A 17,294-nucleotide genomic window follows, 5' to 3' on the forward strand; every position below is an offset into this window, starting at 1 on the left:
GTGATGTTTCATAATTCCCCATCTTGTTACAATAGCTAAATTCAGTGTTATTCATTTACTTACTGATTAATTTACTCATTCATCCATTCTTTCATCCACTCAATATACATGAAGTAATGACTCTGTGGGCTTCCTGGTGGCTCAGCAGTAGAGAATCTGCCAGCCAATGCAGGAGATGCAAGTTTGATACCTGTGTCAGGAAGATCCTCTGGAGAAGGAAGTGGCAACCCACTCCAGTATTCTTGCCTGGAGAATCCTATGGACAGAGGAGCCTGGTGGGCTACAGTCCATGGGGTCGCAAAGAGTCGAACACGACTGAGCAACTAAACAGCAACAAACAATGACTGTGCTGAGCACTACTGGGCAGTGAGGATACAGTCGTGAACGTGACCCAGGCCCTGTTGTCATGGATCTTAGATGGAGATGAAAGGAGTCAGATGGTAAATGAGTAAACATACAGGATAATTAAAGATTAGAATAAATGCCTTCACTTGGCCTTAGATAAGGAAATCAAGGAAAGCATCTTGATTTTTGAGCTAAGACCTAGTGAATGATAATAATCAGGCTTTAAAAGAGCTGGGGTACCTTCTTCTAGGTGGAAAGGGCAGCAGGTACAAAGGCCCTGGGGCATGAGAAGGCTCAGTGTATGATCTGAAGGAGGCTGGTGGGACTGGAGCCCAGTGAGCTGGCTGCCCTGGGAGGAGGAAAGGCAGAGCCGAACAATTGCTTTCTGGTCTCCAGGCCCCTGAGGAGACTTCCTGTTTTCAACACAACCCTTTAATTACTTGAATTTGGAATATTCATTAACCCAGGAGTGCCTGTACTTCAGATGTTCCAGACATCTGAAACTTTACTGGCAAACAGGAACCTTTACTGGAAAAAAAAATCACAAAATTCTGTTTTGGATGTCTACAAATCTTTGCCTCAAGAAACCTCCTCACAGCCAGAGTATCCCCATTTTTCTCAATATGGGGATTCATTGCTGGTACATTATAGAGTTCTGTAAAGTACAAAGAAGGAATTCAAATTTATAACAAACACAGCTTCTGTCCTTGGATCACATGAACTCTTCAAAATATACCTGGTCTCGAAGGAATGACGATCATGTTCGCACAAGTAATTCTTGAGCTTCAGATAATCACCAAGACAACAGAGCTGCCACACATGTATTAAGAGATAGCCCATTTTTCTTTCTCTTGTATCCCTTGAATTTTTATCATGCAATAAAATGTTTGTGAGAAACACTAAAGCAATATAAAATGTGACTCACAGAAAAATGTCCTATATTTCAGATTAACAAGAGATAATTCTTATAAACTATTGGCATAGTCCCCAGCAAATTATTAATTACCATTAGTTGCCCTTATTATTGGACAGAAAGGATAAACCCCAGCTTCATCAAAAGAGTTTAGGTATTCACAGAAACAAAGCCCTCAGGTTTTAACCGGACAAAATCTCAAATCATTTTAAGAAGGAAACTCCAACCTTTGAATTGTACGTAAACATACTTTTATTTTTGAAGCTGAAAATATTCCTGGATTTGTAAAGTGAGGCACTGAGAATGCCATCATTGGACTGACTTTGTTTACTTATTTGGTTTCCTCCTATTCTTGTAGGTCAAAATTTATTATCCTAATGGTTGACTAAGATTATTTTTTCAAGTTTAGTTGGATCACACTGTCCCACTCCAAATTGTTCTCAACATCAAAAAAAAATCTCAGCTTAATTCAGAATGCAGTTTTCAGGCTTGACAAACTCTCTGTGACGGTGTTTGGCTCAGGGGAAAACTGCCGTGCCGTGCCCTGCTTCCTCCCTGACTTCACGACTGCTGCTGCTGTGTGGCAGGAGCCAGCCTTACACCTGCCCTCCTGCTCTGTGGTCCGTTGTGCTGGATGCCCTGGGGGCCATCAGAGGCTGGAATTAGAGGCCTGCAGGTAGTCTGGCCAGACTAGCAACTTCAAGAACCCTTAATTCTTCAGTGGCGTAATAAACGGTTACGTGCTTGTCATGTGCTTATTTGCTCAGCCATGTCCAACTCTTTGCGACCCCATGGACTATAGCTGGCCAGGCTCCTCTGTCAATGGGATTCTCCAGGCAAGAATACACGGTAGCCATTCCCTTCTCCAGGGGAACTTCCTGACCCAGGGATCGAAGCTGGGTCTCCTGCATTACAGGCAGATTCTTTAACCACCTGCACCACCAGGAAAGTCCCAATAAGCAGTTATACAACCCAGGAATTCAAACCTGCCATGGGATGTTGTTGCTGTCATCTCCTGTTTGGGTTGGGAGATAAAGGAAGGACAGGTGACCCCTTATGAAGGTCAGAACTGTGGTAGGCTTTCCTTCATCATGTCACCACACACCTGTCTCCCTCTCAGGTTCATTGGGATAGGGGACCTATGCCCCCCACCGTTGTGTCTCCAGAGCTTATCACAGCGTCTGTAGTCAATAAATACATGTTGAATGAATGAACTTCATTTTAAACAATTCCCACATTTTCAGACCAGCTTCATTGTCTCACAGAGGGCTGGGTCAGTGAGTTAGTGACAGTGTCCTCTTGGATCACCCAATTACATTGATGTCCCCATTACTGTGACAAGAACAAAGCATTGCCAGGAGATAGCAGGTTGGGGAAAGCATGAGCCATCCATACCCGTGAACCTGGCCCCGTGTAATCTAGTATAGCTACCTAATACCAGCCCTGCTTGAGACTTTTTTTTTTTTTTCACACCAGGACACACAAAGAAAGGGATAATATTTGTATAGTAAACTGAGATAAACCCTAAGTCTGCTCGAGGTAAAAGAAGCTGGCCCCCATTCCCACAGCCTGCAGAGGCCACAGAGCTCTGCTTGGCAGCACATCTCACCCATCTGGCAGGACCAGTAACCCTGACTGGGACAGGCTGGTAGCCGAGGTGGCCTTGTGCTTGTTGCACAAGTAATCATCAGCCAACTAGAGGCCCCAAGTATAAGATCCGCTCCCGGTGCCATCTCTCTGTGTTTGCTCAGTCACATCATAATAACTTGACCACCAGTACACAGACAAGCATGATCAGTTCAGGGTCTTAAAGGACTGGGCATGGCTATGGGCCAGGTTGTACAAAAGACTCTAAAGATATCCACACTACCTTCTGTTTGTACGGTACTTTATAAAAGGTTTTAGTGTATCACACATCAACTAATAACCAGATATAGTTGAGGACCAGCAAAGTATAAATGGAGTTCCCTGATAGCTCAATTGGTAAAGAATCCGCCCGCAATGCAGGAGACCTGGGTTCGATCCCTGGTTTGGGAAGATCCCCTGGAGAAGGGAAAGGCTACTCACCACAGTATTTTGGCCTGGAGAATTCCATGGACTGTATAGTCCATGGGGTCACAAAGAGTCGGACATGACTGAGCAACTTTCACTTTCATAAAGTATAAATGAATAAATCTATGAATAAAATATCTGTTTTTTTTTTTTTTTTTTTGGTTGTTCTGTGTCTTCTTGCTGTGCAGGCTTTCTCTAGTTGCAGGGAGTGGGGGCTACTGTCTAGCTGTGGTGCTCAGGCTTCTCATTGCCTGTGTTGCAAAAGACACGCTGTAGGTGCTCGGGCTCAGTAGGCATGGCACATGGGCTTAGTTGCTGCACAGCATGTGAAATCTTCCCAGACCAGGGATTGAACCCACATCCCCTGCATTGGCAGGCAGATTCTTATTATCCACTTATTATCCACCAGGAAAGTCCCTAAAATGTATCCATAAAGTTCGATCACTAAGGCTCATATCTTTTCTTCTCAAACCCTCAAATGTTCATTCAGTATCAATTTACTCCTAGTTTACAAATAGCTTTAACAAACTTGAATTGGATTTACCAATCACTGAAAGCAATAATGAGGGAAGAAGTGTCATGTCCACTTAAGATGGACATAGGACAGCAGTGAGAAGTGCCAGCAGATAGTGAGATAAAATATTGACAAACACAGAAATCTGGGACTAATATAGATGTAAACAGTCCCATGTGTCTAAGCTGACTTTGAGGGCGTCATAGGCTTCCCAGGAGGAGCTAGTGGTGAAGAACCCGCCTGCCAATGCAGGAGATGTAAGAGACGTGGGTTCGATCCCTGGATCAAGAAGATTCCTTGGAGGAGGGCATGGCAACCCACTCCAGTATTCTTGCCTGGAGAAGCCCTTGGACTCAGGAACCTGGCGGGCTACAGTCTATAGGGCCACAGAGTCGGACACGACTGAAGCAACTTAGCACGCATGCATGCATTGTCTTAACACAGGACCAAATAATAGTTGATATTAAAACACTTAATTGAAATCCCAAGTCAGGAAGAACAATACGTTCTTCACACTCTGTTTAAGAATGCACAAAACAGTGTGATTTATTTTAGAGGGATTTCCATTTAAAGTCTTAAAAATTCATTGCTTGAGAATATAAATCCCGAGCTATATAGAAAAGTCAGCCATCAGCTGCTTTCTAAAGGGCTCCAGATAATCAAAATCTTACAGTATGTGGTTTTATATTTTGCTGTATTTCTTGACTAGAGTTTTATGTTCAGTGTCTTTCATCTTAATAGCCAATATAGAAAGTAATTTCTATTTTTTCTTTCTTTGTATAAACCCACTACATTTAGCTTCTATTTATTGAATTAGACCTTGACTGATTTTGAGTGGCCCTCAGCTCAATTATTTTTTCAGTCTTCTCACCCCTGCTCCACATACTGAAACGGCAGTATCCCAGCTATTTTTAGCATCCATTGGGAAGTTATAAGCAGCATTCTGATCTTTGTCTAACATAATTCAGTACTTATCATTGAAACAATGGACTTTTGTATGTCAGTTAGCTTGGACACAGTTATCTGACAGACAAATCACTTTCCCCTTTGAGAAACATTAAGGTTTCCAGTATTCCTACTAAAGAGAAGTCAAATATTCAGGTCACTTAAAAACAAAAATTGATGCTTGAATAGACAGGTTTGTGAATGGCCTCAAAATGGTTATAGCAGAGCTTCGGCAAATTCTATCCAAAAATTCCAATAGGATTTGAGAAGAAACTCTCAGTCATTCTTCTTCACTCTAGAAGAGATGTCAAGAAAGGGAGGAAACTTAATGAACACTTATTATGTGCTGGGTGTTGAGGTGTATGTTCATTCCCACATTCCCATGCAGAATGTGTGTATATCCCAAGAAAATCGAAGTTAAGAGAGGGGAATAACAAGTTCAAATGTCATAGTCTGTGGATAGAGAGAATCATCCCAGAGTCGGAGCCCACAGGCCCAGGAAGACCTTCCACTATGACATTTATGGATAGCTTATTTTTCCCATGACAAGAAAATGAAAAAATGCAATGAGAGTGTGAGGTGCCATAACACAAGTAAGCGAACCTCTAAGACTTCCCATTGGGTACCATGCCCATAATTATCCAGAGCCCCAGTATCAACTTTTCCTGAGGATACTGTGAAGAGGAGGCAGGATGAGATTGTGTGAGGCTGCAGGAGCCACTAAACAGCGTCAGGCCTTTCTTGGAGATTAACCAGTAAGATTTTAGGGATAATTGGAAGGTTGTAAACATCCAGAGCAGGGTCTCCTTCCTAAGCTGATTACGGAAGAATTTTTTTTATTAGGTTTCTATCCAGTTGCTTATCCACAAATAGGAATAATGCCTGATTAAATAGTATTTGATTAAATGTGTTGACTAGCAAAAAAAAATATTTATAAAGAATTGTAAGAAAACCTCCCAGTAAGTATTTAATCACATGAGGCCCTCCCAAAAATAATATCTTTCTCTTACTGTTTCATTCAGGTGATATGAAATGAAGTCCAATTTTTTAAATAAGCTGGTTGGTATACAGTTTTGTGTCAAGTTCAAATTTCTCAGGCCACAGACTCAGAACTGCCAGATATGGAGAGTTCTTTTATTATTTTTTTGTCATAACTGTACTTAGTTTTTGTCTTGAACCAATGTCTTCTGATGGCAGAAGTGAATTGACGTGGCAAGTCAGAGTACTCTGAGTCATTGCAGAACTTGCCCCTCCCTTTCTGCAGGGTTCCATCTAGTTTCTGAGAAGGTTTTGAAAACATGAGGCATGGAGAGGGTCAAATGAACTCCTCGGCTAACCTGGGTACACACGGCATGTATCCTCCCAGTACACTTCCCCTATAGGCCTCTGTCACGCATGTCTTTACTCTAGGACCCTTGAGAAAACATGGCAGCTCCTGGGTGCCACAGGTCTCAGGGGCTTATCTGAAAGCACCTTAGGCCCCACTCCCCGGGTGTCCCGTGCTGTCATCTCTCCTCTCCTCCGTCACAGTGAAACAGGAAACAACATGGGCGCTTACCGCCACTCAGAACCCCAAGGGAAATTCAGGTCACCAAATGCCCAAACTGGTGCAGTGATCCAAGGCACCCTGCCTTCCAGACTGGGCCAAAGTCAGGAGGGAGCAGACCTAACACCCACCATTGCTTCTTTATTATTCTTCTCCCTGACGTTCTTTGTCTCCTTGTCCCCCAGACAGAATCAAAGCTAAAGAGCTGAGCACACTGATTCTTATGTCATAGGATCAAGCACTTTTTCCAAATCTGTTGTTTATGACAGAAACATTTCAGTACCCAGGAGCCAAACACTGAGACACAAAAGTGCTTTCTGACAACGTATTATATCTGCTGGGAGTTTGAAACTCTATTTTGTATCTCAAAGGCTGAAAAGTCTTATTCCAAATTGTTCTGTTGTAGCACTTCCTCCTTGAAGCTATCAACCCTGAAAACATGACCCTCTCTAATTCTGGAGAGAGGCATGCAGGATTATCCCATAATCACCCAGCAAAAGATGCTATGCCTGAATCCAGTGTCCATACTCCTGAGCCTCCAGCCCGAGCATGCTGCTGAGGGAACAGGGGAACACAACCACCTGGGGACACGTCTACCCACAAATTCTAGTCATGCATGAAGACTCCCAGACCCCCTTGCCTGGTAACTTCATTACATCACTGCTTCTACACTAAGAGGGAAACCCTCCAACCAACATCATCACCTGAGGATCACTAGCCCATAATTAGGTAAAGACCATTTTAGCCATTGAGCTTGTGAACCAGAGCTAGGAACCAATTTGTCCTGAAAGGCATTAAAGGACTTAGGTAACACTTCAAAGGACCTGATTACTTGTTATGCCTCCCTTCTGTCCTTTTAATAGAGCCTTTGCCTTCTAGATATCAGGAATCGAGCCCCTACCTCCAGTGCACCCAGCTCTAACCATATAATTAAGTGCTTGTCAACAAGATGTTAGGGCTTCCCCGGTGGCAGGCAGGTAAAGAATCTGCCTGCCGATTCCAGAGACACCGGTTCTATCCCTGGTTCGGGAAGATTCCCTGGAGAAGGAAATGGCAACCCATTCCAGTATTCTTGCCTGGGAAATCCCATGAACAGAGGAACCAGGCAGTCTATTAATACAAAAGCTTTTCAGCAATTGCAGTAGAACCTCCTAGAAAGATAGCTGGCCCACATACATTACATCATTCCTTCCTTCATCTGCCAACACAATGAAGTTTGATGGATTTGCACCATGAGGAAGAGAGGTGCACCATCCTAGGGGTGGATGGTGGAGCGGTTTACTGGAGGGAGCCTTGTTACCATAAAGCCTTTGCTGAGTAGCTGTGGATGCATCAGGTTGCTTATCTCCAGACTTTTAAAGTTAAAGTGAAAGAGTATTTGTGTGTTTAAGCCACTGCTCATTTGGGTGGTCTGTCTTATGCAGTCAAACCAATTTCTGATAGATCTAAATTATAACTAGGTTGAATTCTGTTTGCGCTTGGGGTCAGGGTGGTGGAGGAGAGTGTCAGAGAGCCATCTGAAATTGTCAGCTTACAAGTAGTAATAGTCATGAATGACTCTTGAACTTGGCAACAGCTTCAAGAATCAGGCTAGTGCAGAGAGGTTTTTATTTTGCAGTTGTGGAATGTGTGTTCGATGGTGTCTCCTTCCCTTCTAGCAATGAGAGGGATGGCTATAATATAAAGGGTCTGTCTATTGTGCTTCAAGATGTCAAGTGCCCTTTTCCGGTGACTTGTGGGAATTCACTGTGGTTGCCATAGAGACCAAGTGAATCTGAGTTCAACCAGGATAACTAGGCCTTTCAAAGCGACGTATTCTGAAGAGGAAGCCAATATGTAAGATAGTAAGGTGACTCATCTTTCATTAGTGCAGCAAATCACGCTGAAGCCTTCCTTCAGGATCTTTTTCTTTTTTTTTTCCTTCAGGATCTTAATGGATGTTATCCCAAGAAGCCCATATTTGTGAGTGAATCTTGAAATGATTAATTAAGTACATTTTCCCTACCCACCCAGCACCTGTCTTCAAGGAATTCTCTTCCTCTAGAATTTTAAGGAGGAAAATTAAGCCATCAACTTCTTCACCATATCAAATAAATAAATATTTTCTAGCCTTCTTTTTTTTTTTTTTTCTCTTTCTCTCCAACATACCTGAGAATTATCCTCTGGACCAGTAAGTGGTGATGGAAATAGCACTGGACTTGAGTTAAGAAACCCAAGCCTGTTCTTGGCTCTGCCCTTAATCAGCTATATGGCTTTGGGTAGGACTACTCTGAGCCTCAGTTGCTAGACCTGATCTTGAGGAGTAATGTGAGATGATGTTTAAGATTCCTTTCAAACCTAAGAACCTGAAATCCCTCCTGAACTTAATTCTCCTCTCATGACAAATACCTTAATCAGATTTCTCTGCTTCTACCTTCTCCAACTAGCATGCAAGCTAGTGTAATAAGTACTCAATACATATTTATTTGATGAGTAAAATGAATGGATGAATTAATGATCAGTCAATCTACCTTCAAGACTGATTTACCTAAACATTATAATTTTGGGGTTCTTTTTTTTCTTCCTTAAATCAGCCAGACTCAGAAAGTGATTGCCATTGCTGGAATCAGTATATACTGAAAGTGACTAGGCTTTGGAGCCAAGACTAGGGGCTCCTTGATTTCTGTTGGCATCCCCAGCCATTCTTGGTCCCTCAGTGGCACAAACTTTGACAGTCCCAGGAACTGGAAGGTACATTGTGTCTCTGCCCTTTCCTGAGGCAAAATTGTGTGAGTAAAAATATAATCCAAGGTCTGGTCCTTAGTTACAGCTAAACTGAGTTCAAAGATTTTGAAATCTCCTGCAGGCACTTTTCAAAGTTCATTTCTTGCCCTGTAGCAGACTTTGAATCACTTTTCTTAGTCAAAGGTCAAAAGAATACAGAGGAATCTAAATTCTTTCACAGTCGTTTCACCATGCTGCAGGGGGAGAAGGAAGCAGAAGTGATTGGGTTTAAATTCTAGATCCCTGGACAAGCATTCTCAGTGCCCTGCCCTCCAGGAGATCTTTCTGTTTCCTGCGTTTGCAGGGTCTGGGAGGCCAGCCCCTAACTGCCAGGTGTGCATAAAGCAAAGTGCACTTCTTCTGGATTTCCTCTCTTCCCTAGGCTATGGGTCTCCTGACCTCATGGTTGTTGCTGGAATTCAGCCTCTGTACCCTGGTGTCTGATTAAATTTCAGAGACAGAGTTTTGGGTGAAATATTGATAGAAATATTAATAACTTTATTGCTTTCCCAGGCAAAGGGGGCCCCAGTGGGCTAATGCCCTCAAAACTGTGCATCCCTTCCTGGAGAGGGGTAGTAAGGAGTCTATATAGTGTCCAAGGAGCAGGCTGTGATCAGCTCATGGACATTCTTCTGAGTGGTTGGTGGTGAGCTAAGTGGGAGTCATCATCATCCACCGTCTGGTTACAACTGGTCTGGGGTCTACGTGCTTGTGGGCAGCATATAGTTCACTTCTTCCTCCCGGTGGGGGTTTCAGTATCTGCAAAACAGCTCAAAGGATTTGGTTCAGGTTATCTCTGGTCCTTGAGGGAAATCTAAAGGTCCTTGACTTTGTTTACTGGCTGAAGTATTATTATTTAGTCTTGTTTGACTGTTTTCCTTTCTTTCTGCATTTTCTCACTTCTCTGATTAAATTTATTCTGTGACTAAAGTTTTTCTATGGACAAAAGGCACACAAAGGACATGGGTGGGGGTGGTCCTACTCAGTTACATGGTCGCCTCTTGTCCCTGGCATTTGTAGACCTTCCATAGTGAGTGGGGATGGGCTCGTTTTGTGTGAGGCAGGAGCAGTGTTGTGCAATATTTCTGTTAATCCATGTGGTGCCTGTGTGAAAGCTATTACTGAGCTCCTTTACAGAAGAAGAAACAGACTCAGAGATTAAGATTCAAGGTACACTGTGCTGATTTGATAAATTTACATATTGCAACATATAGCAGTAGCATCACCTTGCCCTTCTATTATGTCACATAATTATCATTTCTTCTCTGTGGTGAAACAATTAGGATCTTAGCAACCTAGCTGTTTGGAAGTTTAAAACATAGTATGTGATAAGTTTCTTCAGTTGTGTCCAACTCTTTGCAACCCCATGGACTATAGCCCACCAGGCTCCTCTGTCCATGGGATTTTCCAGGCAAGAACATTGGAGTGGGTTGCCATGCCCTTGGTGAGCTGTTGCTAAACTCCTTTCCATAGAGGTTGTACCATTTTGCACTCCCACCTACAATATGTGAAATGCCAGATGCTCTAAGCCCAGCTAACAGAATGTATTGTTCAACTCTCGGAGTTTTCACCAATCTGATAGGTGAGAAATATCTCAGTATAATTTTAATATAAATTTCTCTTATTATAAGTCTATTTGAATATCTTGTTTTATATTTTTAAAGGTCGTGTCCTTTTCTCATTGGGTTATAGGTGCATTTTGCCCATTTTTCTATTAATTTTTCTTTTGTTGTTGATACTTTATTTAAAGAGTAACTTTAACTATTTGAGATTTTAGTCCCTTAATGATGTAAGTTGCAAATATTCCTCCCAGTTTGTCATCTGTCTTTTGACTTTTACCACATAAAAGATTGTATTAATGCTTGGACAAGTTTATTAACCTACTCCTTTATTTCTTCTGAATAGTGAGTCACAGTAAGCCTTGCCAATTGCAAGGTTGGAAATTTACCCATGTTTCCTTAGAAAACTGAATGGATTCACTTTTTACATTGAGATCTCTAATCCTTTTGGAGTTTTTCCTGATATTCTGTGTACCGTATGGATGCAAATTCATATTTTTCCAAGTGGCTTTTCAGTTGTCCCAACATCTTTTTCCAAAAAATCCAACTTTCCCCATTTATTTGAGATACCACTGTTTTCATACCATAAGTGTATTCTTCTATCTTTTTTTATAATTTTAATTTTGTTCTATTTGTCTTCATATTCATTCTTATTACATGCTTAATGAGAGGACAATAGTTATCTACATTTGTAGGTAAAATGCCGCCCTTTGCTGATTTGTTTCTTTGTTGTTGCCTTTGTGTGCACAGCCTGTTTTATTTTTATTGAAGTCAGGTTTTGAGTGTTTGACAAGTAATGAGGACCTACCCCACCTCAAATAACAGTGGTTGGGGAACAGGGTGTGGGAGCAAAGACTCCTTGTCCTAGGTGGGGAAACATATGTCTGTCTCAGGCTTGTTTCTGCATGTGGATTGCAGGACCTTCCTCCAAAGCCTATGGTTGTTCTGAAAGCTCTTATGATGTGTCTTCAGGGAGCTAAGGTTCTTTGTTCATCAGAGATTTTTAACCAGGACAGGACACATGTGCCACAGTTACTCAGGATAATTCTGCTAAGTTCTTTTTATGGACACCCTGACAATAAGGCATCTTTCCATTAGGACTGGTTTTGTAACTTGGTCTCTGGATTCAGGTTGAACTAATATCTAATTATGTCATCAGATATGATAGCAGATATGGTGTGTAACTCTTACTCCAAGTGACAGCTAACTTCTTTCAATTATTCTCTTGCTACACATTGAGTTGTATAGCCTTTCAGATTCTTCCTGTTTCGCTGGGCCATATCTCACGAGGATTGATGTGATGTTGGATTGGAGTCTGCATATTGCCTCCATCATGCTCTGTGGTCACAAGGACACACTAATGACACTCGTGAGTACCATCAAACAAGTTCTCTTAGCCACAAGTACTCTTAGCCTCCTCTTCTCTTCCCTCCCCTCTCGCCTTCTCCCAGCCTCTGTGCTTCACTCTCTGCTTCCAGCTCCAGAGATTTCTGAGGGAAGCACTCTTTTAGTTTCACCTGAAATCATTTTCTTCAAGGAGCAAAACAGAGGTCCATGAGGGACGGTGGCTTCCAGAAGGCCAGTCTCTGAGGCAGATACTAACAGATCCTCAAAATTTGCCCCCTCCTCTTCAGCCAAATCCCCCCTCACACAGGTCCACAATTGTCTTGCTCATCTCTGTTGTGTGTTGACTTGTGTCCCCCCAAAAGATGTGTAGGAGCCCTAACCCCATGGGCACAAGAATGTGACCTTATTACAGAGTCACTGCAGAGGTAGGTAGTTAAGATGAGGTCATTCTAGAGTCAAGGGTGGGGGGTTTTATTCCACTATGACTGTTGTCCTTAAAAGAAGGGAACAGAAACACCCAGGGGGAAGACAGTCATGTGACAACAGAGGCAGTGATTACAGTGCTGTAGCTGAAAAACCAAGGAATGCCTACAAACACCTCCAGACACTTGGAAGAGGGAGGAAGGATTCTCCCCTACAGGTTTCCTCGGGAGCATGGCCCTGCCAATACTCTGATTTCAGACTTCTGGCCTCCAGAAAAGTGAGAGGGCAAATTTCTGTTGTTTTAAGCCATCCTGTATGGTATTTTTTTTTTTTTTTTTTTGGCAGCCTTAGGAAATGAATACAATGCCCAAATTTTGTTGAGCCTGCCCTGGAAGGCAGACACAAAGAAAAACATTGTATGTGCAATGTACCCTTTACTCTTTTTTTTGTGAAACACAAGTTTTTATTTCTCCAGAGACTCAAGATCAATGAGGTGCTATTTCTGCGCCTCCATTCCCATAGTGAAATAGAGCCAGCAGAAAGCACCCTCACTCTTGCCAATAGGCAGTGGTACTGACTGACACAAACCCTCTTCTCCAGCCACTTGGTCCTGTTGGTTGTCTGTTTCCCACCTGAGATTATCCTCACCTCCCCTCTCCTCTTATAAGCTAAAGGCCCCACTGATCCTGGAGGCTCAGTTCAAGCTCATTTTTCTGCAGGAAACCTGTCTTGACTGGACCAGGGCTCTCCTCCTCTGCGTTCCTATCTCTTATCATAATCTCTGTGCCTAATGCCGTGTGTATTCCTTGGTATCTCACACAAGTGCGGCTCCCTTACTCCAACCTGACAGTGAGTGCCTCAAGGCCAGGGATTATGCCCCTGGGCACTTGGTGCACTGCCTTGCCCATTAAGAGAGCCCAAAAAATTCAGGAAATTTAGTAAAGAATAGAATAGGTCTGAAAGTAGATCATCCACCATACATGATCATCAACCCAATGGCAATGAGCCTAAAAGTAAGTAGTGAGGGTTTCAATTGAAAAAGAGGCAATCAAGCAAACATACTTGGGAGGAAAACATCAAAAATTTCATTTCTCACTGCAAGAAGTTTAGGAAGAGCAATGACTAGAGTAAGCTGGCCAACCAGTTAAAATTGATTTCTCTATCTCCACTCAAATGTTCTATTTCATTTGTACTTATAGCTCCTTCTCTGACTGGGTTTTGGCTCAGGGTTTATTGTTTCGATCAATGTTTTGTATTGTGCTCATTAAAGGTATCTTGAAATTATGAAATTTTATTGCTAGCATGGAACTTTAGATTTCTTTGCTCATTTGGAGGTGGAAGGAAGAATTTGGAGTCGGTCATGAGTAAAAAGTCAAATCCTCTGCTTATTAGCTGTGAAATGTTGTATAAGTTGCTCTCCTCTTTGGACTTTGATTTTCTTAGTATAATAATGGGAGAGTAAATGTCTTCCAGGACTGGTTATTGGGAGGTTAAAACTATTGTGGATACTGGGTGGGCACAACAAGAAGGCACTCAAAAACAGTAGTTTTTTCATAGAAACTGGAAAACTTGTCCTTGGAATAAGTGAGATCAGTAGTTTCCAAACTCTGTTCCTTAGAATCCTAAAAGTATGAGGACGAGATACTGCAGCCTCCATGCTGGCAGCAGCTGAAGACGAAGGGACTGCCGAGTGAGCAGAGCTCTAGCCCCCAAGCCCTCTTCAACCAGAGAGCTCTACTTGGTTCTATTTTATATATTAGAGCTCTGTGTAGGACTGACTCATTGAAGAATAAAAGAGTTCAAAAAGTTTTAAACTGTTAGAGTAGCACAATGCTTTTATTCTGTTTACCAAGGCATGCCTGTCTTAATTCTTAAAACTAAATATTGCTATAATTTAGAACAAAGGCCCCAGTATCAAGAAAAATGTTTGATATCAATGAGTCTTTTCAAAATCCCCTGTTATTCTACAACAGACACCCAGAAAGTTAACTTGCTAAAGAAATATATATATATATATATGATAAATGTTCAGTAAACACCTAAACTACTTACATCAAAATATTTTGAAAGAATAAATGAGATAAATGATAGAAAATTTTGCTATAAAAACATGCTGTTCCATCATCTGTATTTAATTTTTACTCCCTTATCTTAGCCATGCTCCCTGCATTTGGGAGATTAAACCAGAGGTAGTGATTGAAGGTTAGCCAAACAAAACTCAGACTCACAAAGGTCTCATAACTCTGATTGATTAGAACAACAGTGTCTAGGAGAAGATATAATAACAGGGAGGATGGCTCACGACTGGGATGATGGTGATATTATGGCAGTTGCTGCTACTGGTTACCACTAATAGATTACCACACTCCAGGCACTTAGCTGAATACTCAGATTGTCACAATACCCACAAAAAGGTATGATTATCCCCATTTTACAGATAGGAAAACTGAAGTCCAGAGAGTTTAAGTAAGAAGTCCAGAGAGTTCAAGTAAATTGCACATTGTTACCTAGCTAGTAAGTAGACTCTGCCCCAGGTTGTCTGACTCAAAGATTAGACTTTTAATAACTATGCTACTCTAATTGTTAGGAAGGTGATAATGGACAAGATGATTCTTTTGACTTTTTTTTTTTAATTGTCATTTTTAATATTTTTTAAATTTTACCTTTTTTTTTTTTTTTTTGCTGTGTGGCTCTTAGTTCCCTGACCAGAGATTGAACTCACACCCTGGGCAGTGAAAGCTCAAAATCATAACCTCTGGACTGCCAGGAAATTCCCTCTTCTGACTTTTTGGACCTGCAGTTTTTCCGTTAGAAAATTTAATTATACCCTCTCTTTTAGTTTTAGGGAAATGTATAAATGCTTTATTGACTGAATAAAATATTTTAGGTCCAGTCCAAGATGACAGATACCACATGTGTATTTGCCTACCCTTTCTCCCAAGATCCTATTGAAATGTCAATAAAGACATAAAGAATAAGTCAATTAGAATGCTGAAAACAAATTGAATGCCATCAGCAGAAATTTCAATGACTTGGATAAATTTCTGGGAGTCATAGAGCAGATGGGACCATATTGATGTACAAAAGCAGAGTAATGCACAAGCTGAAACATGTGAGTGTGGAGTCTTCAGCCAGGATCATCATTCTGAGAGGCTCCGAGCTTGGAGCCCATCGGTGAGAGAAAAAACAAGGGGCTGGGTCAGTGATCAGGAGAGTTAACCACAGAACAGACAAAACCATGGAACAGCTGGGCCACTCAGGCCTGCCCTCCACACTCCACGTACAGAGAAGCTCTTTATCCTCAGGTAGACCACCAAAGACTGCATTCTGAAGAGAGTACAATCTTCCCAAAGGGGTTGGGGGCTGGGATGGAGGCAGAAAGAAGTATTGTCTAGCCTCAGGGCACTAGAGCCTCCACAGTGGACATAAATCCAGCTCCACTCTGAAGTGGAGTTCTACCCCTGGATAAAGCTATTCCTTGTTGTTCAGCTGTGATGGTCATAGACTGGCTAGTGAATTGCAAGCTTGACTGGCAAATCTATCCACTTTTACACAGGCTGTAACCAGCTTTCCCATTCAAAAAATCACCTTCTGAGTAAACACACCTATTAGTGAAATCCACTCAATCAACCTATATTTATCAATATAGTTCTTAGTATATATGAATAGTCAACAAAGGATCACCAAACATTTGAGGAAAATCAACAAAAGGCAAGATAAAGACTGAGGTGAAGATAGACTGGCTTCTGAGGAAACAGAAAAAATAATGGGAGATAATTTATAAAATATCTAATTATCTTAATAGAGATTCAAGAGGCATCCTTAAAGAAAAGTACTGGCTGCTATGGGGACAAAGTGGATCAGTTAGAGAGCAAGAAAGTTATTTGGAAATTTGAAATGATTATCAGAAGTTTTGAGAACTTAGTGAAAGAGCTAAATAGTGAAATGGAAATGGATGAAGACCCAGTTAGGGACATGATTTTTAAAGTTGAAGGCATCTCCCAGAAAGCTAGATAAAATAGAAAATGATATGGATAATATGAGAAAAATTGTCAGTAGAAATAGATTTTTTAAAAGATTCAGTGTTCATTTAAAAGCAGGTCTAAAAACAAAGGAAGGATGTAATCAAAGACAATATAGAAAAATGCTTTGATCTGAAAAGACTTGGGTCTGAAAAATTGAAAAAGTAAATAGCACAGTGAAAGGTCGGAGCATGCCCCGGGAAAGTGCTGCAAGGCAAATTCCGGAGGCTGGCTAAACTTCCAGGGGCTGGCCCCCTGCAGCCTGGTCCAATCAGGCACCAACATAAAGCCCTCGGACACTGACCACCGCTGTAGCCCGCGCTTTCTTCCTTATATGAAAAGACCTGGCCTGGATGCCTGCCCGGACTATAAAACCCCTCCCCACCCCTCATACCTTGCAGACTCCCTTTGTCTCCTCACTCACCAGCCCCCGGGAGTTCTGCGCGAGAGCGACGCTTAATAAAAGGCCTTTACCACCAGTCCTTAGAGGCGGCTTTTTTCCTCCCGCGGCGTTTTTCCTAACACACAGGACTTTGAATAAAATAACCCTCAGTTGTACATAGGCACATCTGAAAAAATTGTGGAACAGGTTGGCTAAAGAGAGAATCTGAAAGTTTTCTAGAGAAAAGTGGATGACTGCCATATAGAACAAGTATGAGATGGATAGCACATCTCTAGCAACACAGAAAGCTAGAAAACAATGCTATAATGCCTGAAACACAGCAAAAGCAATTTGGAGCCTAGACAATCAAGTGTGAGGGCAAAATTGAGAAGACTACAGATATACAGTGATGCAGAAAAATATGTTTCACGCATTCTTAAGGAACCCAAGAGAAAGGACAGTATGAGATTCAAAGCATAAAAC

This window comes from Dama dama, chromosome 7, assembly GCF_033118175.1.
Source record: "Dama dama isolate Ldn47 chromosome 7, ASM3311817v1, whole genome shotgun sequence".
NCBI classification, from domain to species: Eukaryota; Metazoa; Chordata; class Mammalia; order Artiodactyla; family Cervidae; genus Dama; species Dama dama.